The sequence below is a fragment of the Tenebrio molitor genome, chromosome Y (assembly GCF_963966145.1).
Source record: "Tenebrio molitor chromosome Y, icTenMoli1.1, whole genome shotgun sequence".
In the NCBI taxonomy this organism is placed as follows: Eukaryota; Metazoa; Arthropoda; class Insecta; order Coleoptera; family Tenebrionidae; genus Tenebrio; species Tenebrio molitor.
Window position 1 is genome coordinate 1,231,239 of NC_091056.1, and position 27,762 is coordinate 1,259,000.

Genomic DNA, 27,762 nt, shown 5'->3' on the forward strand with positions numbered 1-27,762 from the left:
GGCAGTGTTTCGCCACTACCACTTACACAAAACATCACAGAATTATTGATCTTTGACAAATCAAGAATTCGCTCGGCGTGCTTTGATTTCTTTCGAACAACTACTTTATTCCGTCCAGGGTCGTCCACAAATCCAGTTTCATCGTAATTAAGTAAATTTTCGGGTGGAAAATCCTTTAGATAAACAGCCAAGTTGTCGAAATACTCATCTCAATTGACACAGCCGCTCGGTTTCTTTTAATATTTTCTGACAAACGCTGGCTTAAATTCTTGTGTCTATCAAGGAAACCGTAGAACCAACTGTTACCCGACCTATTGTTGGTAAATAGATTTCTACCTTGTCGGTAAAGATATCCTTTAACTAAATCTTTTACGTCTTCCTTTTCAAGGGGAAACCCCCAAACCGGCGGTTTTCATATTTTTTTCGTTGCACTTCCTCTAGAGAGTAGATTTTGAAATCTGATATTTATCTGAAGCCATTCTATAAGTCAGCGTATTCGTTTTCATGTCTAAAATTGCCTTTGCCAAAGTATCTTCAGTATAATCAGCATATTTGCGGCTGCCAATCCGCCTTACATATTTGTTAGGCATTGTCCCAAGCCACCCTTCAAAGAACAAAAAAAAAAACAAGATTGGTGGGGCCATATGATTTGCAAATAAAATGAACGCAGGTTAGATTCCAATTCCAAACATAACAAGCATCCAGAAAAAAAATACTACGTATAACTATACCTAATAGATTCTACTGGGCAATAAGAAGTAGAAAGGCCATAAAAATTATGATTTTACTTGCTTGAAATAGATATTTTTTTAAACCTACTTTGGTGCTATCCGCGGACGCAAACTCAACAGGTAGTCTTTGCAGGACTATCGTACAGTACTCTAAACACTTTTTCGAAATTCTTCTTTTTACCCATAGAGGGCAGGAATTAAAAAGACAGAACACTGCTTGCTATCCCAAGTCATAGGTCTGTCCCAAGTCACCCACATCTATCCATAAAAAAGGTAAATATGTTATTTTCTGTTTATATAAAAACTGTTTTATTTTTGGAAAAAGAAAGGAACCTTCAAGTTTTGGGGATTTCAAAAAAGAAGATTTAAAATATTCGCTTAAAGCGGAAGCAATGTGCATAACTTGGCCGAACATTTAAATGAATCAAAAAAGATATCGGAAGACTGCAGTACCTAACTACTGACTATTTGTAAATGTGCTGATAGAGTATTTAGGTCTGTCTCTCATAATACTGCTGTTCCAAATATTAATAAATTGTTATTCTTAGCTGGTAGACAATTAAATTACAGTGATCTTTTTAAAACCTTAAGCAATCATATTTTGAATCATGATGATTCTTTAAATAATCCTGTCATTCAACTAATCAAGATTATTTTAGAAATGTTTCTTAATATCAAAATTCACAATATAAACAAAAAACGGAATGAATACCTAAGGCAAATGTATTCTAAATGAATTTTATTTAAAAATCTGTAGAATTTAAAGCGTCAATTTTATTATTAATAAACTATTGTTCTCCTTTTAAAAAAGGTTTAAAACATAATAATACAGGTGTAAATGACACATACCAAACAAAACAGTCTAATTTGAATTTGTTAATAACATAATTACATAACATTTTTGTTTTATAATACAAACATTTGCGATAATATTGCGGAATCTTTTAGGGGTAGTAGTTTATTAGTCTTGTTAAACTACAGGAAAAAATACATTTTAATAACAGTTAATTGATTGTTATCATAGTTCTAATTTTTTACTAAATAAAACTTTAACTTTTACAATAATGTTTGTTTTGTATAATTCTAATGTGCAAATTTGTTACTTATAAAAAAATCCTTTTTTTTTTGGATTTTAACTTCTTCCGAACCGAATTATATTGGAGCGGCAAAAACATTTTTTTTCAAATTGAGTTAAAATAGGTCCAATTATGAAAAGAATGCAAGATTTCAACTTTTTTTTTCAATGGTTTTTGTTTTTTAATTTGTACATTAAAATGTACAAACCGTCTTGACGTGGTGACGGAGAAAAAGTCTAAAATAATTGTGAACATTCTATAATAATTTGACGAAAAATAGAACAATGGTAATAATAAGTAATGTCAAATAAAAATATACTTTAAAAAAAACTGAAAAAATCAAATTACGCGCAATTACCCGATCACTTGCAACATAATGTAACAAAACAGTTTCGTTTTTTTACCAAACACAAGTGAACCCTGCATTTATGACAGTAGAACTGAGTCCTGCCCTTACAACCTGGGTTCTTGCATCTGGTTGCTTCTTTGGAATCATCTATTAGCGGCAGGTGGTCAGTTTGATCATGCTGAATTTCTTCAGCAGGACGTTTCTCACCTCTTTCCTGTATCACCGGCGAAGCTGACGAAGATGGTCTACCCCTTTTGGTTTTCCCAAATTGATCAAACTTTCCGCTACCCTCATCAGAATGAGGGCATTCAGAAATGAGAGTAAGTCTAATTCTTCTTTTTTGGGAATTCCGTTGGAAACACAATCTTTTCGATATTCTATCCAGCTATTCACCAATGTAAAATCTATAAAATGCATTATCATCCTTAGTGTCCATTTCTTAGACCTTATCAAAATTCTGTAGGTACTGATAAGTTGATCTAATAGGTCTACGCCACCCATGCTGTGAATGTAAAGATTCACCACTTCAGGTCTTTGTATTTCGATAATAATAATAATAGGCAGAATATAGCCTAAGGGAGTCCGTTTTAGCTTAGGGACGCGAGGCTCGCAGGTTCGATTCCGACCCAGGGCAAAAAATAAAATAAAAATAAAAGCTATATTATATCTCGTGATTCGGAAGTCACGTTAAGCCATTGGTCACGGTCTATTGAGTTAGTCATCATGCCCCTCATAGACTTGTAAACCAGTCCTAGACTGTGAAACAAATTTTTTTATGTTTATTCATGCAAATAACTTTACAGTCGTAGCACATGTCAGTAGAAACTCATTCTTATATTGTGATTTAGATTTATCCCATCTTTTGGCTTTATCTTCAACACCTTTGCCCATAAAATTAGAAGCCAAGCACACAGGGTTGCTATCTAACCATTTGACCATCACAATATTATCTTCACTAACAACTTCGTCTGTGTATCCCCTTTGTTTCTTTTTTATGTCCTTATCAGGCAACAAGGGAGGATTGGAAAATCTGTTGATCCTTACTGTTCCCGCAGAAAAAATGTTTATTCTTTGAGTTCTTTGAATAACAGATACGAGGAGAAAAAATAATCAAAAAATAATTTGTGGCCCTCTTTTGTAAGTCTTTCCACTAATTGTAACTAGTAGTGCAAAATGTATTGGTCATTTATAGAATAACTTTAGAGTGACGTCATTTTATTGGTCTCATCAAGACCTTTAATTCGATATATGAATTATATGATTTGCTAGGGTTAAGACATTCGAAAACCCATATTAATAAATACACAACAGAAAAATAAAAAATATCCAAACTGTGATACGAATATGAGAATTATGAATAATTTCCTGATTTTTTTCAATTGTAAATTTATTTTATAAATAGAACTAAACAGTAAAACACTATTAACAAACCTGTAAGACGAAAAGCAAAAAAATATAATGTTATATTGCTCATTGGGCGCACATTCACAAATGTACGGACATTTATCAATATGACGTGTCCGATAAATGACCATGACCAGTCATTTATTGGACGGATATTTAAATGACCGACAACACTAATTGTAACACAATTGTGCTGCCTTCGCCAAATTTACTCAAATTTTCTTGATTGAACTCTGTTGTTTTGCCTTGATACGCAATGAAGTCGTGTGCCTCACCACTTTTCTCACAAAGAAGAAAAATTGTTATCCCTCAAGGCGTAGGTTTCCCCTTAATGTATGGCTTTACTGAAACCTGGCCAGGAACAAGGCACCATTTGTTCACCTATTGAAAGGTCTTCTTCAATCTCCAGCTCCTGGCATCATGTTCTGACGGAGTCCATGCGGGGACGAACCTTGTTTACTAGGGGAAGATTGGTCCTTAGAGAAGAAAATCTGTTTCGCGTCATATTCTCAAGAAACACTCCTATGCCCAGAACGGTCTCCCAGTACATTTTTACTCTAGGAAACTTATTTAGACATCCTATTATGATATGCAGAGCGATTAAAACTTTTATTTCGGAACTGAAGGTGGGCTTAAAAATTGTATCCTGTTGCATGGCATACATGTTGGTGAAGTTTGATATCTGCTCAAAAAGTTCGTGTGATACGTAGCGGTTAAAATATTCAAATGGAAAAAGAACGTTAGTGCTAGTTCCGTTTGTATTGGTTGGTTGTAGCTGTGGAATTTGGGGCGGAATAAATGGATTATTACTCCATTTAATTTTATTTTTCTCTGGTTTCTTTGGTTTCTTCACAACAGTCATCCTTCCTTTTCTTTTTTTTTCCAACTGTAGATGTTGATTGTTGACGGAACGTCAGGATCACTTTCACTGGATACATTTTCGTTTTCGCCGACGTCTGTTCCATCGTCATCTTCGCTTTCTATTCTAATTTCTTCCGCTATTTCGTTATATTCTGTAAAATCTTGGTCCTCAACATGTTCTCTATGAGTCATCACATCTTGACCGATTCTGGTGATATTATGATTTACGGGCAATTCATCGATGAGATTCTCATCTGCATCAGCGAGACCGATGTCCTCAATGTCTGATAGATCACCATTCATTACCAAATCAGTTAACTATTGTCCATCTCTTGGATCATCCAAAAAAAAATTTTTTTTCTTAGAAGTCTTTGCACGTAATTTACTAAAATAAATTTAATGTGCATTAATTTTGCTCTTATGCAAACATGAAGCAGTAATATAACTTTTTTTAATACAATAGACAAAACGATTTCAGCACGAATGTACACTGCAATGTACAATGTTAATTTTAGATCCACATCTTTCCAGTCGAAATGATCATTACAATGTACATTACAAGAGGTAGCGTCAACAGGTTTTCATATTTCGTTCAAGATATGTCACAAGTTTTGAAAAAAATAAATAATACAGGGTGTTTTCGAAGTTGAAGTGTTCCTTTTAACATGTGATAGTATGCGTTATTCTAAAGAGTTTTAGCCAAAGTCACCTTAGTAAAATGTGTACGGCAATGAAGACACAATAAGTTAATTTTTTTGAAATTTTTGAAACCGGTCCTGCTCAAATTTGCGCTGATTTGATAGAAATTAGAATTGACAAAAAATCAAATGAGCATGGACGTTAATCAAAAATACTGTCAGAGTCAGACCGGACTCAAAATTTTAGAAAGGAATAATCTCCGTTAATACAAACATTTTACTGAGAAGATTTAGGCTAAAATTCTTAAGAATAATGTATAGTATCTCGTGTTACAAGGAACGCCTCAACTTCGAAAACACCCTGTATATAAATTCTATGTACATTACAATGTGCGCCGGATCTGAAGGGGTTAAATAGATATTTCAAGCCCGCGTCAACACAAACTCCTAGCTTTTTGCCCTTTAGAACGAACACAGCGGGTTGCCTAACTTACGATTCCAACAACGGTTCCATATCGCGTATATTAGCCATATATGTTAGCCCACGCTCGCTCCATAGGTTATTATTTCTATGTATGTATTTATGTATTTCATATTTTGTATTGAATTGTGAATCATCACTTTGACAATTCAAATCAAGGTGTCGACGATATTGCCAACCTAAGTTTAAAGTCATTGCCGGATTTAATTATGAAATTTAATTTTCTTACAGTACATCGCCAATCGTTCCATTGTGAAGTTTGAAAAACCGAATCGACGCTAAAATTGACCAATTTAAGGGATACCAATTTTTGTATAGCATCTGTAACAGGTTTGTTTGTAATCGTCTTGAATGTTGTTAAAATTATAAAATTATTGCTTTCAAACTAAAGTAAGAGATTCTGTTACCATTCGTAGACAACACTCTATACACAGAAATGTTTTGTAGTAGGCATACCTAAATATAGACAAGTAACAAGCGTGAGCGCACGACGCATGTGCTGTAGTGCTGTGCTGCATAGACACCTCATAGACATTAAAAAACGCATAAAAAACGTGCGGTTGTTAATGGTGGTTCTGGTCATCAGAGATATTTCTTTTATTATGGTTAGGTTAAAGTGAAAGGTTTTAAAATTCGGTATGATGTGTTTCAATAATTCCACTAATAAAAATTAATAACGAGCCCGAATAGGATTTCGAATAAGAATCAATTGGTGATTTTTTTACTTCTTCATCATGAAGACACAAGAAATCGCCGGTTTTTTGCTTCATGACGAATGACGATGCGAGACAGAGCCGATATTTTCGTAAATTAAACGTGATTCAATCGATCCTTGACAAAGTGAGAACTTTGTTAATTTTTCATGTGCAACTATTCAATAGTGCTGAGATGCAGATTCGATTTGGATCAGAAGATACGAAAAGGAACTTTCTGGAGCAGGCAGCTTTGCAATGGTAAGAAAATATATCCAGTGTTGCCAGAACGATGCATTGTTAAATCACTAGACTTAGCCAAAAAATCCACATTCTCAACACAAAATTCACCAGATTCTTAAAAGTAGGGAATTTTAATTGAAGCAAGTTATTTCTTTATTTTTGCAACATTTTTTATTAAAAAATAACTCTTATAAACAAAGTAAACTGAAATTATAATTCTTTAACAATAATTAAACTGTACTCTAATATAATATGGTCTACTACTAAGGTCTACTAGGGTAGTTGTGCCGGTAGTCAGCCACTTTCACCATATATCGATTTTGGAGTTATGTTGATAAAACAAATACAGCGCAAAATACGACTTACTATATACGTTTCTGTAGCCTGAACAATATTCTTGCACATATGTAACACACTTTCAATTTTTGAAAGTTATTAAGACACAGTAAACTAATTTATGGAAAAACAACCATATTGCCAATGTTCAGCCGCTATAAATCTTATGTCAGCCATTGTTGTTCTAATCGTCAGCCACCTCTCAAGGAAGTAGCAAAGTAGGTAGTTAGTGGGTAAATGGGTGTTAAATAGTTGATAAAATATTTTTTTAAACATTTATTTAAACCGAAAAATAATAGACAACTGCTGAAAACAACGTGGAAACGTAACCTACAAACTTTACACGAAACCAAATAGGTAACATTGTATTAGATACGTTTCACCTAGATAAGTTGTTTTACGTTGTTTTCGCTAATTGCCTATTATTATTATTGTTCTGTTTTGGTGCACATAATGAGCAAATAAATGGTTCTTCTTCAAATGTTATACATTCTAAATGGTACCATCTAAGACAACGGTTACAACCTACAATTTGCAGAGTAGGATCGTCTGTATCTTTCAAATAAAATTCACATCTTGCACATACTTCTTTCATCTCACTGTCTGATAATGGTTCATTCATCTTGGTGTCCTTAGTAGTGTCTTTGGAGCTGTCTTGTTTCTTTTCATTGATTACATCAGCTTTAGACAAAGCCGATGAAGTTGCAATATCCTTGTTTGTGTCGATATTCTTATTTGTTCTTTTCTTTTTTGGAGCACTTATTTTCTTCTGTTCAGAATCCTTGTTCATGGCGATATGTTTATTTATTCTTTTCTTTTTTGGAGCACTTATTTTCTTCTGTTTAGCACGTTCGAGCCTTTCTTGTTTTCTTTTCTCTTTTTCATGTGCCTCTTTTTGTTTAATCTCCAACTTTTGTTTTAGATGCTCTCTAAAAGCATCTGAAGAAATTGCAGCCGAGAGCCGATCTTGAATTTTTCTTTTCCCTTTTATTATAGGACTAGGAAAAAATAAATGCTTGTCAATGGAATCCTTATTTTCGGATTTGTTCGTATCAGTTGGGTTAGTAGTATTATCGAGATTAGTGTTGGGTATAGTAATGTCTTGTAAAATGCGAATTTTTTCACCTTCATCAAATATTTGCTCACTTTCATGTGTACCTTCATTTATTACTTGACGACTTAAAGTATTGTCTTCGGATTTGTTCGTATTAATTGGGTTAGTAGTATTGGCGAGATTAGTATTGGGTATGTTAATGTCTTGTAAAATGCGAATTTTTTCACCTTCATCAAATATTTGCTCACTTTCATGTGTACCTTCACTTATTACTTGACGACTTAAAGTATTGTCTTCGGATTTGTTCGTATTAATTGGGTTAGTAGTATTGGCGAGATTAGTATTGGGTATGGTAATGTCTTGTAAAATGCGAATTTTTTCACCTTAATCAAATATTTGTTCACTTTCATGTGTAGCTTCACTTATTACTTGACTATTTAAATTATTATTTTCCTCACCTATCCACATATTTGGAAATTCCTTGAATTCAAATTCAATAATATCATTAGTACAAACACTCTGGTGCGATTCTGGGATTACATTGTTATCAACCATGTTAAGAGTACCATCAGCGAGTACTTGGAACGTTTCAACTCGTGGATACAATTCTTGTTTTATTGATTGTAGTTGTTCAATAATATTTTGTACATTTTCAATTCCTCTTTCCAGGAGTGATTTTTTGAATGTTGTTAAAACTGTTTCAGTAGTTTCAAATTGTTGTGCTGTTACATCAGATTTCTGAATGTTGTCTTGGTGATTCAATCTCTCTAAACGATTCTGGATACATTTTGAATAGTCCACAGCTTCAGGGTTGAACGGGAACAAGCCACATTTTCTGAAACCGTTCTGAATTGTCTGAGGCAATGACTCGTCTTGAAGCACCTGTTCTAATAATGGACAAAATGTACATTTGGTTAACACACAATTTACATTTTCAGGTTTTGCTTGCCACTGCCTCACAGTTTTTTTCCAATTTGTCTTTAGAGGTTTGAAGACACTGACATCGGCGGGTTGCATTATGTGCGTGGTGTTGGGTGGAAGCGCATACAAAATTATCCCTCGCTCATGAGAAAACTGGCTGAGCTCTACTGATAAATGGGATTTATGTCCATCAACTAAAAGTAGTATGGGTCTCGTCACTTTGTTCTCATCAAGCCATTTATTTAATCCGTTCGCTATGTATTCATAGAAGGTATCGCTTCTCATCCAACCACTTTCTGACCTTCCTAAAAACCAGCCTGATGGGATGCTGTCAACAATAGCCTTATTCGGTCTCACAAATGGAAAAACAACCATTGGTGTCAATGTTCTACCATCTGCCGAGAAAACTAAAAGAACTGTAATTGTTTCTTTTTCATTACCCTTCTTCACTTGAAGATTCTCGAGGGATCTTCTAAAATATCTAAAACCTGAGACTCTTCAAGAAATTGTTTTAATTCTCGGAACCATTTTTTTATTGATTCTTCAGTTATTATGCTTCTTGCTTTCGTCAATCCTTCAGCTTCTCGTAAAGATAGCTTAGGGTGTCTTCTTATGAAAGCCCGATACCATTTTTCGCCGGGCCTGTTCTGCTTGAAGGGCGTTTTTTTGTTCTTTGCCAATTTTTTGAACACTAGTGAATAAATCATTTTTTTTCTGGGGGAACCCACATTTCGCTAACTCAGTTAACCAATTTTCCAGATGAGTTTCTTTATCTTGCGTCAAAACGGTAGCAGGACCCATTCGGCGAGGAGCCTCTTTAACTCGACCATGAAGCCTATCTTGTATGGTACCCCGTGGTACCCCATACTTCCGACTTGCCCCTCTGATGCCCATATTATCTTCACGAATAGCTTGTAACGCTTTATACAAGGCCTCTTCGGGATATTTGAAAACGTCGTGGTTCTTGTAACGTCACATTGTCCTAATTTAAAAAGAAAACTTACAATATTACGATGGCTGACAATGAACCTATATTGTTCTAACGTCAGCCAGATATGAAGGCTTTTAGAAAAAGGTGGCTGACTACTGGTATACCAAGCTAGAAGCTATCTCTTTTATAGATCAAAATTGGGCGCACTAACGACTTTAATTCTCTAGTAAATATGGTTCAAAACTGACTATTTGTTGAATTGCCCCATAGTCAGCCACCTGGCTGACAAAAGGAATTGTATGCACATAAGCAACCAATTCTCAGCCGTCACTAATGCTATGGATACAAGTGATTTTAACCTCAATAGTTTGTGGTAAAAATTAGATTAATATGCATTTAATCAAGAAAAATATTTACTTATAATTTGTTGAAGAATATAACGTTTTACAGCTGTATTATTACCAAGCCCGCAGCTAAGCAAAAGTTCAAGAATTCCTACCTAAACCTCAGCCACAGCAACACACTACAATTAATGCAGTCACAACAAGCACTATTTATAGGTTAGGAATCTGTTTAAATCCATAGTTCTGGCGGGAAAGGTGGCTGAGCACTGGAGAACCGGTTATTGAACAAATTATTTAAAATATATTCCTATTACAATGATTTTTAGTCAAAAGTGGCTGACTTCTAGACCCGGCTGGAATTAGGCATATTTACCCTATGTAATATCCAATAGTAACAGTGTGTAACAAAAACAAGAAAAGTAAAAAAACATCATTCGTGGTCATAGAATAGATCAATGAAATCTTCTTCTTCAGTCTCAATAGTTCCATTATTATTATCTACATTCAAGAAAATTGCCAGAGGATAGTTTTCAAATTCATATTTTTCAGAAGTTACAACATTCTTGTAAAGCTGATCTGGAAAGTCATAGTCATAGCAACACTTTTGGGTCAATTTCAAACCATATTTTATGTTTAAAATTGCATTTAATGTTCTTAGATGTAAACAGTTCCGAAATTTTGTTTTAACTGTATTCATTACGCTAAATACGCGCTCCACGTCAGCGTTTGAATGAGGATGTGTTAACATTTTTAATGCAAATAAGGAAAGTTCTTTAAAGGGATTGTTGTCTGCACAGTCTTTGTAAGAATGCACTTCCTTCCAAAATTTAATTGTGTTTGTAACATTTTGCCATTTAATTAAGTGAACATCACTTCACTGTTGTTCTATTTTTTGAATCACAGTTTCATTTGCTTCATGTGCATCAAATAAAGGTATTTTTAAAATCTGCGTCTCTAGTAGGTCTATTATGGCTACTGGGCTATCTCTTAAAGCACTCGTGATTTAATAGATCTCTAAGAAAATTTTTATCAATATTTCAGTGTATTATTGTCATTTACACCAAACAACTTCCAATATTAATTTTTAAACTCTACTTTTTAGCATATGTTGATGTTGCAGATGTAGTTGCATCCATTACGTTGAATTACCAATTAATACAAAATTCCCTAGAATTTGAAAATTTAATTTTTTAATTTAAAAATTAAAACAAGGGTGCAAATTCTAAAAAATAACATAAAAAAACTCGTTTTAAAGGGGCATTGGCGCACTCGTCCTATACAAAACTCCCCTACGGGTCGTTTTCTACACTTGGGACTTGTGCACCAAATCAACCCTTATAAAACTCGTTCTTTAATATACTATAAGGATTGTTTGTTGTGTCTTAAGGTACTGTTTACAGAGGTTAAGTTAAGGTTTTGCAATATTTTAATATTTGAGGGAAATCTACTTTGAAGTTCATTAAACAATACAATAAGCATATTTTTACATGTTTCCCGCAGTTCATTTTCATCTACTGCAGAAATTTTATTATTTTGTAGAGCTGTTTCAAATGCATAACCTGAATAAGGTTTTGGATCAAGAACGTTTGAAATGCATTCAGTAAAATAATCAAACGTGTTTTGCCTTCCAGGTAATAAAATCTTATTTCCTATTGACTTTGTTAAATGAATTAAAGAATCTAGTAACTTGGAAGGATTGTTAGTTTCTGCTTCAAAATGACTATTCACTTGTTTAACTTGGTCCAATATAGGATGTAGAAACTGCAAAAAAGTTTTCAATTTCATATCACTATACATAAGATAAAGTTGCCCTGCTGTATAACAATTTTCCTCCATATGTGTTCTTTGATAATGTTCCTGTAAAGTTTCCCATTGATCAATGATTACTGACACTGCTTTAGCTATTGACATCCAACGAGTATTACTAATGGCTGGTACAATTCTTGGTGCCTGTTTACTCTTGAGGATTTAAAATTTTGAAGATATGCTCATTTTTCAGTCTTCTAATTGATGAATGAGAAAACCAATTGTGTGTTTCTCTTACAAGAAATTCAACTGAAGTTGGTAATATTTTACAGGCCTCACTAATTGCTAACTGTAAAGAATGACATAAGCAACGAAAGAGTATTAAGTTGGGGATATTTAATTCAGTTTTAAGTTTAATGTGGACGTCATTATTAATATCAGTCATCACACTGGCGTTGTCTGTTCCAATAGCAGATAAATTATTAGAATTTAAATCAAATATTGTAGCAATCTCAGCACACCATCAACAATGTGTTTAGCAGTCCCTCCTCCTAATTGAACTAATCCCAAAAACGTGGAACAAATTCTATTATTATTTGCACTAAAATACTTAACAACAACGCCTAAAAGTTTCTGAACTGAAACATCTGTGGACTCGTCTAATATTAAACTATAAGGACAATTACTGATATCTTCTTTCAGAAGTTTTCTAAAATGTGGATCCAAAATATTAACAATTAAAGATGTACATTTTGTACGACTTAATGTAAAACCTGAATTTTTAGAATCAGTAAAACAGGTATTACAAAGAGAAACCATGTGATCACAAGTTCGAATTGCCGAATGAATGGCCACATGTGTAGCTATTTTCAATTGGGTCCTTGTCTTTTCATCCTCAAACTTGGCCTTTTGAAACTTCAAGGTTTTCTGTCCATTCATGACGGAACACGCTTTTTTGTGTTTTGATGTTTCCAAATGTTTCTTCAGGTCAGCTAACCTGGCATTTAAAATTGTTTGACAGTATTTGCAAAATGCTTTCTTCTCATCTGCATGTGGAGCCAACCATTCTTTAAATGCTGGCAAAGTTGTCCACTGTTTTCTAAAGTGTTGTGTGTATGGTTTTGCCATTTTAAGTTCTTGAAGGTTAGATTCGGGTGAAATATGCAGTGAACTAGAAACAATTTTTTACATAAATATTACTTCGTTCATACTAACCAACTTGCCGTGTTTTTGGATTTTTTGGACCTGTCTCGAGTGTCCCAGCATACGACAAGACTAAGGAGATTAGTAATTACTAATTACCTTTTACCTTAGGAATGACAAATGACTAATGACGCCACAACCCCACAACTGTGCACAAGACTGCCACAGACCACAGAACACCCAGCACAGAGTAGAGAACAATAAAAATTCTTTTTTCTTTTTTATTCTGTGACCTAATGACGCGTCGGCCTGTCGGCGCCAGGCGGTCATGACATGACACATGAGCTTCGACCTTCGATTTTTGCGCGAATTTTGACCTTGACTAGGCTATTGGCTACCACTACCAACAATCTACTGAATGACCAAATAAATATCCCTAGGTAAAGTTTTTGAATGTGTAACTATAACTCACCACGAGATTAGTCACTAATCTGAAATGCTCAAAATTTGTCACTGATATCTCTTCAAATTCACCAAATCTAGTGACAAAACCACCAAAATGGCAACACTGAATGTATCTATCTTATAACAGTAAGGATTTTACTTATTGTCCCAAAAGTTTTTTTTTTGTGTCTTCATAGTTCCAGTTGAGGAAAGTTAAATTTCCGTTAGTTATTACGTTAGTTATGTACGCCGTCTTTCGTAACACAGGTTTTTACTTAGTCCGCGCTTATCTGAAATCTGTTTTTTGACGGCATTTCAATTCAGCCTTTACTGTTATTAATATCATTATTATTTTTTACTTGCCTGCATGTTGTGAGAAAAATAGTTATGTACTTATTTGTGTATCAAGGCCAAAAAGTGCGGACACATAACCGGTATCTTGGAACCTTATGTTGTGCCCTGTGCACAGGGGCGCACTCAGAAATTACGTTTTGGGTGGGCTTCACGCAAAAATACCTAAGATAGATACATTTATTGTAAACACTTTGAAATGCAAAAAATGGACATTCATGTACCGGATGTATTATGAAAAATCTTTGGTGCTATAACTTCCTTATTTTTTATCCGATTTTAATAAATTATACGTCAGGCAAAATCGTTTTAGAAACGCTATAGCCCGAACTGCTATGATTTTTTTTTTGACAGACCGCAGCTAACTTTGTTTTTTTAAGTAGCACTGTATATTTTTTTATCTTTATTCTGATAGACGTTTATCTTCTGAATACACAAACGAAGTATCAAAAATTTGTTTTTAATAAAAAAAAAATTGAATTGCCAAAAATCAAGTAACCATAATTTTTACTATACCAAATGTTCGAAATTACCTCCATTTTCTCTAAGGCACATTCGACACCTTCCACTGACGCCCATTGCGGCGTTTAATAAAAATTGTGGTGGTATTTGTTCACATACTGCTACGATTCTTCTTACTAAATCATCTCTGTTATCGGCCGGAGTCATTTGTCTTGAATGTCCATAGCTCTCTTAGTCACTTTGCAAAATTAGAATGCATTTTTATTACAGTTTAAAGTGACTGCCTGATAAAAAAAAACATTATCTTTTAATGTCTTCTTTTTGTTTCTATGCATGAGCATGGTTGTTTACATTTTCATATTCAAAATCAAAATCTCTATAAAACTAAGCAAAAAAAGTTAATAGTGCAATTTGAAAAAAAAAAGTTGGCTATCATCTGTCAAAAACAGAACTCGAGAACAAATACTGGATTAATTCAAATTGTAGCCCATTTAAAACGATTTTGTTTGAGATATCATTTATTAAAATCGTATGAAAAATAAGGAAGTTACAGCACCAAAGATTTTTTATAATTCATCCGGTATATAAATGTAAGTTACGTACATTTTACAAAACAAAACTGAGTCTGCGATGTCCTTTTTCTGTTAAAATTGACAAAACTTTGCTATTCAACAGATATTTCTCGATGGATATTTAAATTTGCTAAACCGTTTAATTTATTTTCACTCGTGGTGTTCCTAAGATAGGTTTTTATTCTACGCAGTGTAGAAAACGATCTTTCTGCAGTACTTGTAGATACCGATAAAGATGCAAATATCTTTATTACAGTGAAATAATACACATAAAAATTCTAAAATATAATTATTCTCTAAACAGCAAACAAAATAGTAATTACTCTCTTATTAACGAAAAAATTAAGGGTAATTGTTCACTTTAACTACTTCTGGAATTTTCTCGTTTTTTCTGGCTAGACAGCCTCAGGACGTCCTCCTACATCGTTTCCCACCAGTCAAACCTTATGCAAATGAAAATTTTCCTTACCCTTTAGTTATACTAAGACTTGGCGCGACCTTGACGCGACCTTGAAACACAACAAGAGAGAAAAAAAAGGCATTTGCACAAGGTTTGAATGCTGGGACACGATCTAGGAGGACACCCTAAGGGTGTCTAGCCAGAAAAAACGCGAAAATTCCAGAAGTAGTTACAGTGAACAATTACCAAATTAAGTAATATCTGCAACAAAGTTTAATTTTAATCTGAGCCATCGTCCTGGATATTATCTTTAGCTTCATAACATTTTTGGCATGTAAAAACTGCATGCTGAATACACAGTCTTGTATCACAAGTTTTGCAAAAGCAATTTGTCAGTATTCTTCTGTTTTCTAATGTACGAGGCGTACATCCTTTTCTTTTGCGCGGAGCGTTGTTGTCGACGTTCCTTCCTTCTCCAACATTCTCTGTTGTGTTGCATTCATAAAAACAAAAGAATAGTTTTGTTAGCCAATTTCTTGATTTTATTATTATTATTATTAACATTGAGCGGAGCGGAGATCAGTGATGATCTATTAGCTCCCACGCAAAAATAAAACTTTAAAGGGGATTTGTTTTATAAGACCTCTTACACCATGCACTATCAGCAACCACACATATGAGAGGAATCCCATTTGCATCGACTTTTCCTTCAAACTTTGCTAATTCATATTCAGCTTTTCCAGCTTCACTGATCACGTCTGATAAACATTCTCTATATGTTTCACGAATTTTATCTTCGCATTTTTATATAGTGCCCGCGACATGGACGGGATATTTAACGTTGCATTTATTTCAGCCAGTTGCGAGTATCCTCCGCCAACAGATATAATTGCTGACGCAGATGTTAAATTAATATTTTCAATTTCACCACCTTTTTCGTCTGTTGAAAACGACAAACTGTTCTCACATTTGGCACATTTCATATCAAATTCAGAGAATAATCCGTTTTTTCTCTCTATGAAGAAAAAAGTCTGTATTGCTACAACTATTTCCGGAATGTTTAAACGACATTATTTGAGCAAAAAAATATTTCACATCAATTATTCGCCGTCCTACAATTTCATCTTGATTAGTATGTAGTACTGCAGTCGCCGTTTCTAAAATGTTTAAATTACAAATAACTGAACATACCTTATTTCAAATAACAAAATTAACCTATTTTCCAACACATCACTTCTCACGAAATTGATGCCTGAAGAGGCTGCAGATGGACTCGTACGAACTACGTTTTCACTAAAAATAATTATGCACAAGGACTTTATGTAGACACATGATTTTATCATTTTACCACAACTGTGTTCTTTTCACTGCTTTTATTTGCGCTAAACGTCTATTTTTTCTATGAGCCGAAGGATACTTTTTTATACAGTTCTTCTTCAAGTTCCCCATTATTATTAAAGCAAGTAAACTAATAAAAACGTGAGAATAAAACACAATGGACACTAACACCAGAACACTTTGCCAGAACCCCAGACTTCTGTGAGTACAGCCCTGTGTCGTTTCGCGCCTAAAGTTGACCAAAGAAGTTTTTAGTGGAAAGATGCGACACCGTTTTCAATAAAGCTCATGTTGACTATACGTCCGTCTTAAAATCCAAGAGAGAACACTATTGCATATTACGGTTTGTACGAGAGAAATGTAAAATTCGTTTAAATGTGCACACGATCACGAATTTTGGAAAAACAAAGAAACCATTCCATTATCTCAAAAAATATTTAAAGATGTGTTTGTATAATACAATGCAGCTTTGTAAAAAGGTAATTTCATAACTGATTGTTCCACATTTTGGTTGATTCTGGTATTGTTATTAAGTAATCGACCTGTTAGCAGATGAGATTTTTTTTTCTTTTGAAGGACTTTCTTCTTTAGTATTGATCATTATTCAAGTATTAAACAAGAAATTTAACTGTTAAGTTTATTAATGATTGAGTAATCCCAAAACAAAAAAAATAATGTTTGGTCTATCTTGCATCCTTTTTTTTATGCATGTCTGGTTGGGCGACAACAGAATAGGTTGATATGACGTTTAGGAATGTTACTGTGCAGAGAAATTACAGTCGGAATGAAGCCGCAACCAACTCCCTTAAACTGACCGCGCTTACAGTTTCTTCAGTAAGTTCATTCCAAGCAGCAAACACTCTATTTGGAAAAAAAAAGAGAGGGTGTCGGAAAGACGCACGATAGAAGTGAAACTTTTGTATTACAGGGAAATCAGAATATTGTAAATTATCACTGATAGGTGCAAGAGGAGGTGGCTGAGCCGAGGTGCTAGTTGCTGGTTCATTGTCTTTATTATTTACACCATAGAAAGTTTCACTTCAAAAATTGCGCCTGACGTTGTTGGTGTAGCATGGCATTTTCAGTTTGAATTTGTGACCACTCAAATGTGGATTGTCAGTTAGCCTGAACAATTTTTGCAGGGAACTCTATTTTGCGATGTTAAAAACTTTAAATGTCAATATTAAATCGCCGCGCTTTCGTCTCTTTTCAAGTGGTAACAATTTTAATCTCCCAATCCTGTTGTCGTAGTCCATAAGGTTTATAAGCCAAAATAGGATTTTGATCAGACTCTTGAAATTTTTTAACTATGTAATATCCTAACGCTGTTATCATCGTCACTATGAAATATTACGTCAGATTGCACATTAAAAGCCTTTTTTATATTGTGAATGTCACGATTTGTTGGATAATTAAATCTGTCATCTGCATTAAATGTTTTTCTAATATCTTCCAAAATTCGACGATTGGCTATCCCCTGGAATAGTTTCTCTGCTATTGTTGCTCTTTACGATTTCTTACGGCTAAGCATTCCAACCTCTGCTTCATGTCCTATGTGGGTTTCCATTACTTCAACTTTAACTTCAATGTCATCCTCCTTCACGATCATACGTGCTGGACAGTGACAACCTATTTTATTGGTTCCTTTCAATTTCGTTCCTCTCTGAGGCATTAAAGTTTTTTGTTGTGTACCGTAAATTCCAAATCGATGACAAATATATTTGGTCACGTTAGCATCTTTTTAACTATTCCATTTTTTTGAATCATAAAATCGAAACGATGACTTATTTTTCTCGAAATCTAATTTCCATTCTTCAAATTTCTTTTTAGAACCGAATTTGAGATGTTGATATTTAGACACCACCTTATGATTTGGCAGAAGATACCTATCAAGTAAGTCATAATTTGCAATTCTTAGGCGCATAAAGGACACTTTAGACATGGCTTTTTGAAGTTGTTTCAATTCCATACATTTTTTTCATATATCTATGTATTTATGTTGGACTTATTTGCAGATTTTGTGGCGCACAGTGTGCAAACCTATACCGAAACAGTTCTATAACGAAAGACAAATGCATTTTATATTACACTCAACAAAACTTTCAAACTTTACTTACTGTTTGTATTTGTACATATTCATTTTCTTGAAACAGGAACTTGATTTTGTGTCAAATTATTATTATTATCATCAGCTGACAGCGAGGCATGCGCAGAAAATCAGGACTAGGTTGCGTTTTAGACGCTAGTGTCACAGAATATCGAAACCAGAAGTTTCACTCGCGTCGGCACCTTTGAACTTTGTGAGTGTAAAAATTTTACCTTGCGCCATTTTGTGAGAATAGAAAGCAGAGACGTATTCAGGAAAATGTTTAAATTGACAGGCCCGTCCTTTTCATTTTTTCAAGTTAAAAAGACTGCAAAAATTTGCATTATTAAAAATGCATGCATAATTTGGTAAAGATCTCCCATTGGTGTCGTGACTGGTTGATTCAGCTAAACGTTGAAAAGTGTGAGGTCTTGCATTTCGGTAAGAAAAACCCGCATCTCGCGTACGTTATTAATAATAAAAATGTGAAAGAGATTGAGTCCCATAATGATCTGGGTGTGATTGTGAACCAGAATTTGTCGTGGTCCGACCATGTTTATAATATATATGTTTCATAACAAAACGTGCCAACAGATCTAGTTATTTAATGTTCAAGGTTTTTGGTCGTCTTGATTTTGAAACTTATATAAAGTCTATATACGTAGTCTGCTAGAATATGCGAATGTGATATGGTCCCCTCACTTACAACGTGATATTGACACCTTTGAGAGAATTCAAAGAAGGGCTACTAAACGAGTCGCCGGACTTTGATCGATTCCATACGCAACTAGACTGCAAATGTGAGACTTGCCAACTCTTCAACACCGCAGAAGACGGGGTGATCTCATGTGGACCTATAAAATATTGACCAACAATGAATCTGACGAATGACTTAATTTATTTGAATTCAACACAAACATCCATTTGCGCGGCCATCGACTTAAACTGAAAATTCAAAATTTTAAGACAAGTGTAAGAAGCCATTTTCTTCCGAATCGGGTTTTTAGCGACTGGAACGCCTTGAGTGACGAAATTGTAAAGGCATCCAACCCCAACATTTTTAAAAACAAACTTGATGCACATTTTCGATGACGAAGCAGATGCGATCAATTGAAATTGAAATTACGGAAATAGTTATTTACTTTTCCGTTTTGATCTGGGAGCTAAATAGACTTCGGTCTCAGCTTCTATTTTGCGTAATAATAATAATAATAACAATAATTTATCTGAATATTAAAAGAAATGTGTTCAACTATAATGGATTGTTATCACATGTCAAATCTGGTATGCTTTTTTTGTATGTAAAGGAGGTAATAAAATACCAATTCATTTAAAACTATAATTTATTGATGCCTGCATATAATTAATTTGTTGCTTCCGGGCGTATTCTTGTAGTTCCTATTTATAAATTTTAAAGTATAAAAGACTCGAAGTCTTATAAATAAACAAATTAAATATTTGTTTGAAAAACTTTTGCAGGGATGTTCAAATTTTATATCTATAAGTACCTTATAAAGGTTATGTACTATTTTTAATTCAGTAGCAAAACGTTCTTTCGAACTAAATTGGGGTCGGATTAATGCAATTTCCATGTTGCTGCCGTATGGACCCAAATAAATTTTCCAAAGTGTCTTGGTTTAATCTCCTGGTAAAGATATGTTGAATATTTTCATTTTCTTGTAATAAATTCCACAAGTGTAGGAAACCATTAATTAATTGTAACTTGGAAACCTTTAAAGCATTTTATCTTTGATGTGCAATCAGAGTGGCCAGAGAGCCCCTTAACATTAAAAAAAAAAACAGAGTGTGTCGTAAAGACGCACAATAGAAGTGAAACTTTTGTATTACAGGGAAACATTGTAATTATTCATCAATCATTTTTAAATAGCATATTCACAACAAAATTGTATATTTTAATGAAGAAAATAAATTATAAACAACGATAACACTAAACAATATCGAAATGCGTAACTCATTGTTCATTTTTAAGCCACCAAATTAAAACAGGACATTATCGATAAATGCCGTGAGTGTGACAAAGACAGAAGTATACACAATTTTAAGGGATGTTTGTGTCGTGTCAAACAGATTAACTTACATCCAAATTAAGTGAGATGGAAATATTGGCGCAAATGTTGTGCGAGACACTGCTCCCACTCGACCCGACAGTGTTTACCCCCACCACTTTTCGTCACACAAAAAGGTTGCCGATCAGAATGTCAAAACCCTCCCATAAAAAGTTTCACTTCAAAAATAAGCAGCAGTCTTTTAAAGAATCTACTTGGTATTATTCGGCTTTAAATGCCACATTATATTTTTTCGGGTGGTTTGTGTTTGCTGAATTTAAAACGTCGAATAAATTATCCATTCGTTCCACAAAACTAGCAGTCCAAACTGCTGCTGCATCTAAATAGCCAAATCTGACGTACATATTTAAATTATGTGCTACTGTTGATTGAAAAGTTGTAAGGCTAATTTCACCTTCATTTTATCAAAATTGGTGGGAAATAGCATTATGCGCATCTGTGAGTTTCGGTGCACCTCGCAACAGATAGTTTTTGTCATACATATTTATAAAAATCAACAATATGTTGCCATGAAATCACCTTCTCATACATAAAATTATATTTAAGAAGATTATTTCTTACATTAATATCGGGCGTTCAAATAAAATCCTGGGCTGAGTAGGCGTTGGAAAAATTAAACCGTTTAGAACAGTGTAAAGTTTGAATTTCCCGCCGTTTGACACGAATGAGATTTGTTTATGTTTAATCGGGACATAATTGAACATGTTTGTTTTCAGCATAGGGTGCCCTTAGATATTTGCTTCGAGAATAGGAATCGTTACGTTATTCTATTTTTGATGTAAAACATTGCAAAGAAAGAAAAAAAAGAAAAAAATTTTGGCTCTAAATTTGAGGTTAGCTGTCAATATGCTCCAATTAATCTACGCTTTAAAAAAGCACAACAATTGACGGTTTCCAACGCCTTCCCAGCCTAGGATTTCATTTGAACGCGCGACATAACTTTCATATTTTCAATAACAAAATAAGGTGTAGTCGGAGTGATTCCCAAATGTCGTACTACTTCCATATTGTTGGAACCCATGGCACAAATTAAGACACATACAGTAATACCAATCCTTTTCAACTTTAGGACAGTTCCCTTGAGAAGCATTTCCAGTATTTCACTAGCACAAGAAGAATGTGAAAATTGATATAGTGGTGGCTGGCTCCATTTTGAAAAAATTCCTTTAATTAATAGAACAGAACTACTCTGTACTTCTTGTACACATCCTCCACTAGATGTAGCACTCACAATTCCAACAATTTTATCTTGTCCCACTTTATAAAATAAATTTGCGTCCATACATAAAACACACAATCAATTTCTTTCAGGAAAATTTTGAATCTTCATTGGGAGTCGTACCCAGAGTTGGTTATTTTCAAGTCCAGGGGCCTGTTGCACAAAATTTAAGAATTTACAAGTTACAAAATACAAGTTATTACTTATTAGTACCAATAGATTGTGTTACACAATTATTTTAGTTACAGTTGTAAATTCTGCTAAATTTAATTAGAAAAAAAAATGAAATTACTAGTATAGTCGGCTTTGATTTATTTTTAGGTACTTGTCACTATCTAAATTAAATTTTTAAAGTAAAATTTGTCATTTTCTCAAAAAAATTGTTATGTAAGGTATCAATTTTTTTCATTCATCGTTTAGCTAGTTTTAAGAAGAAAAAAGTGGATGTTGTCATTTAAAAAAATTCTTAATGACGTCATAATTAGGAGATGACAAGCTGTCAACATAAGTAAAGTACTGAGGAATACGCACTTTTTAAAAACAAAGTTGCCCTCTTCGAGGATTTTTCTCAGAAATTAATACTTACAGTTTTATCGAATTTATTCCGAACTTTACGAGCGCACTGTATGTAGGTACATAACAATTATTGTTTAGCAGTAATAGCTAATAGCCCCACTTCTTCAACTATTATGTTGAATCCTGTAACCTATTTGTTCTAACAATTTCATTTTTTCTACGGGCATTGTTTTTGAATTTGTTGTGTTTTATTATGTTCTGTGTCAATGTTAACGAACTTCCTTACGATGTGACATGAGTATAATAATATATCTTTTTGAATTTCAACTGCCAATGTGTTACCTAAATCCAGATTTTTTAAATTTTTAAAAAGAGATTGTGGTACTATTCCCGTTGCTGAAATTATAAGTGGTAAAATCGAAATTTTTTCTAAACACCAAAGATTTCTCATTGATAGCTCTAAATATTTATTAATTTTTGTGTTATATTATGTGAATTTGGAACAGCTATATCTAAAAGATATGCTTTCTTTTGTTGTTTATTTAAAATAATAATGTCGGGTCTGTTATGTTTAATATGATTGTCAGTTAAAACTGTTCGATCAAAATATAATTTGTAATTATCATTTTCCAAACAACTTTCTGGTGTATAACTATAATGTGGTTGTATATTCTTTAATAAATTGAATTTAACAGCTAAATTCATGTGTATAATCGAGGGGTAGATCACTTGGTAAATGTGGTGTACATCAGGTTGAAATGTCTGGTAAATGTAAATGACATTAATGAGTTGTTTACCGTTGATTCCCTTTTATATGCTGATGACTTAAAGTTATATTCGAGAATACATAACATGCATGACTGTATAGAACTACAATCGAATGTTGACTTGCTGTCCGATTGGTGATCCAGAAACAAATTACTTCTGAATAAGGACAAGTGCATTTCTGTTTCGTATTCGCGTAAGCATGACATTTGTCGATTTGATTACAAGGATTACAAGATAGACAACCATACTTTGTCTAGTCGTTCTTCCACCAAGGACCTCGGTATTTGGTTTGATTCCAGGCTGGTTTTTGATGTGCATATTAGCTCTGTTGTTGCTGCATCGTTGAAACTTCTCGGATTTTTATTTAGATCTTGCAATGAGTTTCGTTCCGAGAAATGCTTAACTACGTTGTATTTCTCGCATGTAAGATCTCGTTTGGAATATGGTTCTATAATATGGTCTCCGTATTCTGTGACATATACTAACTCTATCGAATTTGTACAACGTAAATTTCTAAAGTATCTCTCCTTTAAGGAAGACGGAACTTATCCGCCCGTTGGTGTTGATTATGATTTCTTGTGTTCCAGGTTTAATTTTACTCCCCTCAAAATTAGACGGGTACTTGATACGGTGACCTTTCTCTTTAAATTATTCCATAATAAAGTAGACTGCTCCACTCTTTTGAATGGTCTGTTCATCAGTGTCCCTCAGATTTCATCAAGATCACATAGATATTTCTATGTTCCTAGAGCTAATACAAATATTCTTAATAATTCTCCTTCGTTCAGGATGTGTTCCATCTTTAACTGTTTTAACGATATTTGTGATCTTCATACTATGCCACTTCCGAGTATATTGGTTGTTATAATGTGTAATTTAGATCGATTGCATCGGCTTGCTTGATGAACACTTCATTCAGTATTATCTCCCGACATGGGACAGTAGTAATAATTGTAGCTGACTGTTACTGAATTCTGTTCATGTTTTTCTTGTTTTAGTCAACTTTTATTTGGACAGTAGTCTGTTAGTTGACTTATTCAATAATAATAATAAAATGTGGCAAATGTCTGGTAAATGTGGTAAATGTCTGGTAAGTGTTGTAAATGTCTGGTAAATGTGGTAAGTATTTGGTGAGTGTGGTAAATGACTGCAAATAGTTGAAATGTGATAAATGTGGTAATTCTAGTGAAATTTGTAACAATGTACTATACGCATTTAAAGTCTATAAAAAATGTCTTAATTGGATTTGAATAACGACAAATAGACTATCCTGTATTGTCTCATAACTACCTGTTAAATCTGTAAGCGACACCGCAAAAAAAACAACTCGAAAATGGTCGTGAATCACTTCAATCTCGATTTTTTTTCATTCATGTGTACAACTGAGAATATTAGAAGGGTTTTTTTTTTTAGTTTCAAACTGGAATATTTGCAAGTGTAATTGGACATTAGCCCTTATTTTTTGAAGGAGCAGGTACATCAATAAGAACTAAGTTTATAACAAGCTCGAGAACAAACTGAACACTTTATTTAAAAAAAAATAAACTTCGAAATAAACATGAAAGAAAAAAAAACATTCAAAACATTAAATTAGATAAACTAAAAGGTAAACAACTTAATTTGAAAATTACTGAAATAATCTTTTAAGTTCTTTACATTTGGTTATTATTTTTTGTCGATCATTTTCACTAATTGTCATCGTACCTAAACCAATCATCGTTATTGGATCATAAAAAATATAATCTTTTTCGACAACTTGAATATCATCGACCCTCGGCCATATGAAATTGTGAAGAGAAAATTTTAAAAATTTAAATTTATACTGATTGTCCTCGGGATTGTCTGACACTATTTGTATTATTCGTCCAATGTACCAGTTTTCTGAATAGTAAACGGCATAATAAAGTTCTAAGCAAGGGATGACATTAAAACTACAGTGTGATTTTTGCTGCTTGCTGCTTGAAGGTCCCGCAGTAGCTCTGACTCGTAAAAGTCTATATGCACTTAACCTAAAATAATAATTTGTTCATATAAAAAGAGAAATTGTTATGAATTCGTTAACAACTCACCTTCCAATCTTTTCATTGATCAACCAACAAGGTGCCGATTTTTTGACTATTTTGATGTTGTCCTCGATTTGTATTTTTACGTAAGGGCTTTTAGAATCTATTTCACCGTCTATTTTATACTCATGTAGATTTAACTCTGTGAAATTTTCTAATGTTATATTTTGTACTGAACTTTGATCAACGTCACTTTCGTCGTCAGTTATTCCATCAAGTTCTAGGAGTACATCATTTTCTAAGGTGTTATCTGATTCAATTGTTTGACATACATGAGTATCAATTTGATTCATAAGATCTACGTCACCCGAAGTGTCACCATATTTTTCTGTATTAGTATGGCCATTGGAAAATCATTACTTTTTTCCAAAAATCATCTCCGTCCGTTATGTCCATTCCAAGAATCTTGCAATCGTCTTTGGCTTCTTGCATTGCAGTCATACAAATTTCTTCAATTTCTGTATCACAGAGTAAGTCATTGTCGAGAACAGCAAAATTTTCGTCAAAACTTCAAGATTTAGATGTTTTTTCTCTCGGAAAAACGAATGTTTTTTTAGATCATTTGTTATATTTACAATGATTTTTATTTTATTTTATCGGTTTAATATATCTTTAAGACTAAAATTTACTATAGTGTAAAAAGTTGATGTTAAGGAACGCGTGGCTCTGAATATTTGTTCACAAGGTTGTGAACTAAACAACCAGGTTGTAAATTGTGTATCTGAGCTTACATCACCATTTCGATATTTCCGTAACATTTTGATTAAAGCATGGGTGTTGCGCGTGAATCAAAGGCGAATAATTATTCTATGATTTATTGAGACACACACTAGATGTTTGCCGATCTCTCGCATACATGAATGACTTACACTTTACACTTGATCTACTGTCAAGCTTTGAATTGTAAGTGTACAAAAATGACTTACGCTTGCTCTGATGTCAAGCTCTGAATTGCAAGTGAAACTTATTCTAAAACTACCACTATTATATATGTTGAGATCGGGGTCCGGGATCGATAAATATTTGTGGATTACCGATAATAATGGGAGATTTTTATTGTTGTTGGTTGTACAGATTGGACGATAACAAAACGACGAGACAACACGTGTACACACACACTAACATGATACGAATGCCGCAGAGTGACTTTTCTAGGTTAACAATTGACACAGTTTACGCGGCAAATTTAAAATTTACAAATTACATTCATTCTAATAATGTTAACACTCCCACTAAATGAAAAAATTTGTACATGTCTTTACATAGCAAACAACAATAAATTAGGATGATCCGGCGGTCTGGAGGTGATGTTCGTCGATGTCCTTTATGTCCCGAACGTTCAACATCCTCCTTTGCTCTTCGAATCCAACTCTGGGCAACGGCTTCGTGAGGATATCAGCCTACTGCTGCTTTGACGATACGTGAACCAGGTTGAATTCGCCCATGGTGTACTTGTCTCTTATAAAATGGTAACGCACGTCGATGTGTTTACTTCGTTGATGAAACTCGGGATTTTTGATGAGCTTGATCGCACTCTCGTTATCTACGTGCAACGTGGCCTTGAAGTTCTCAAAAATAGCGAGCTCTGAAAGTAAAAGCTTTAGCCAGATTAGCTCTTTGACAGTTTGACAGGCTGCGACGTATTCTGCTTCAGTTGTTGACAACGCAACGATTTTCTGTCTCGTAGATTTCCACGCGATGATTGCTGTGCCCAGTTTTACAACAATTCCAGTTGTGGATTTTCGTGATGTTACGTCTCCAGCGTAGTCGGCGTCACTGAACGCATAGACATGCCCCTCTTGCTTCACTGGAAAATAAAGTCCATGATTAATCGTGCCTTTTAAGTATTTGACAATTCTCTTCGCTGCCTTCCAGTGGATTTTTCGTGGATTTTCTAAAAATTGACTAGCTATACACATCATCGATGTGTATAGCAAGGATCAGCTGATTTTTCGGATCCCCGTTGGTAAAAACGCAAGCGTCTGCATTTGTGGGATGTAATCCGAGTCTGCTGAGTACTGATGTGAAACGTTGGTTCCAACACCTGGAGGCTTGCTTCAAACCATACAGACTCCTGTTCAGCTTGCATACTCTCTTGGTTCCATCCTGGTACCCATCTGGTTGCTGCATATATAGAATTTCATCTATATTTCCGTACAAGAATGCAGTTTTTACGTCAAACTGCCTAAGAATCAATTTCTCTGATGCTGCAACACATAAAATCATTCGAATTGAATCAAATTTGGTTACAGGACTAAATGTTTCATTGTAATCAACTCCTGCAACTTGTCTGAAGCCTCGAGCAACTAATCTTGCCTTGTACTTCTGCACGCTGCCGTCCTCATTTCTTTTAATTTTGTAGACCCATCTGTTATCGATGACTTGCTGATTTTTCGGAGGTTCGACTAACGTCCATGTTTGATTTTGCTTGAGCGACTGTATTTCTTCGTCCATGGCTTGCTTCCACTGTTCGGCATTTCCGCTGGATGTCGCTTCCTCAAATGAA

The 27,762-nt window shown here is 34.0% G+C and overlaps 2 long non-coding RNA genes across 2 annotated transcripts in view; both read left to right on the plus strand.

Annotated features, from left to right (window-relative positions):
• Positions 1-27,762, plus strand: part of LOC138140531 (uncharacterized) — a 194,475-nt gene that overhangs the window by 115,147 nt on the left and 51,566 nt on the right. The gene's annotated exons all lie outside the window — the stretch shown is intronic.
• Positions 5,778-7,234, plus strand: LOC138140622 (uncharacterized). The gene is made up of 2 exons (XR_011162647.1): positions 5,778-6,176; positions 6,231-7,234. It is a non-coding gene; the product is annotated as an uncharacterized lncRNA (long non-coding RNA).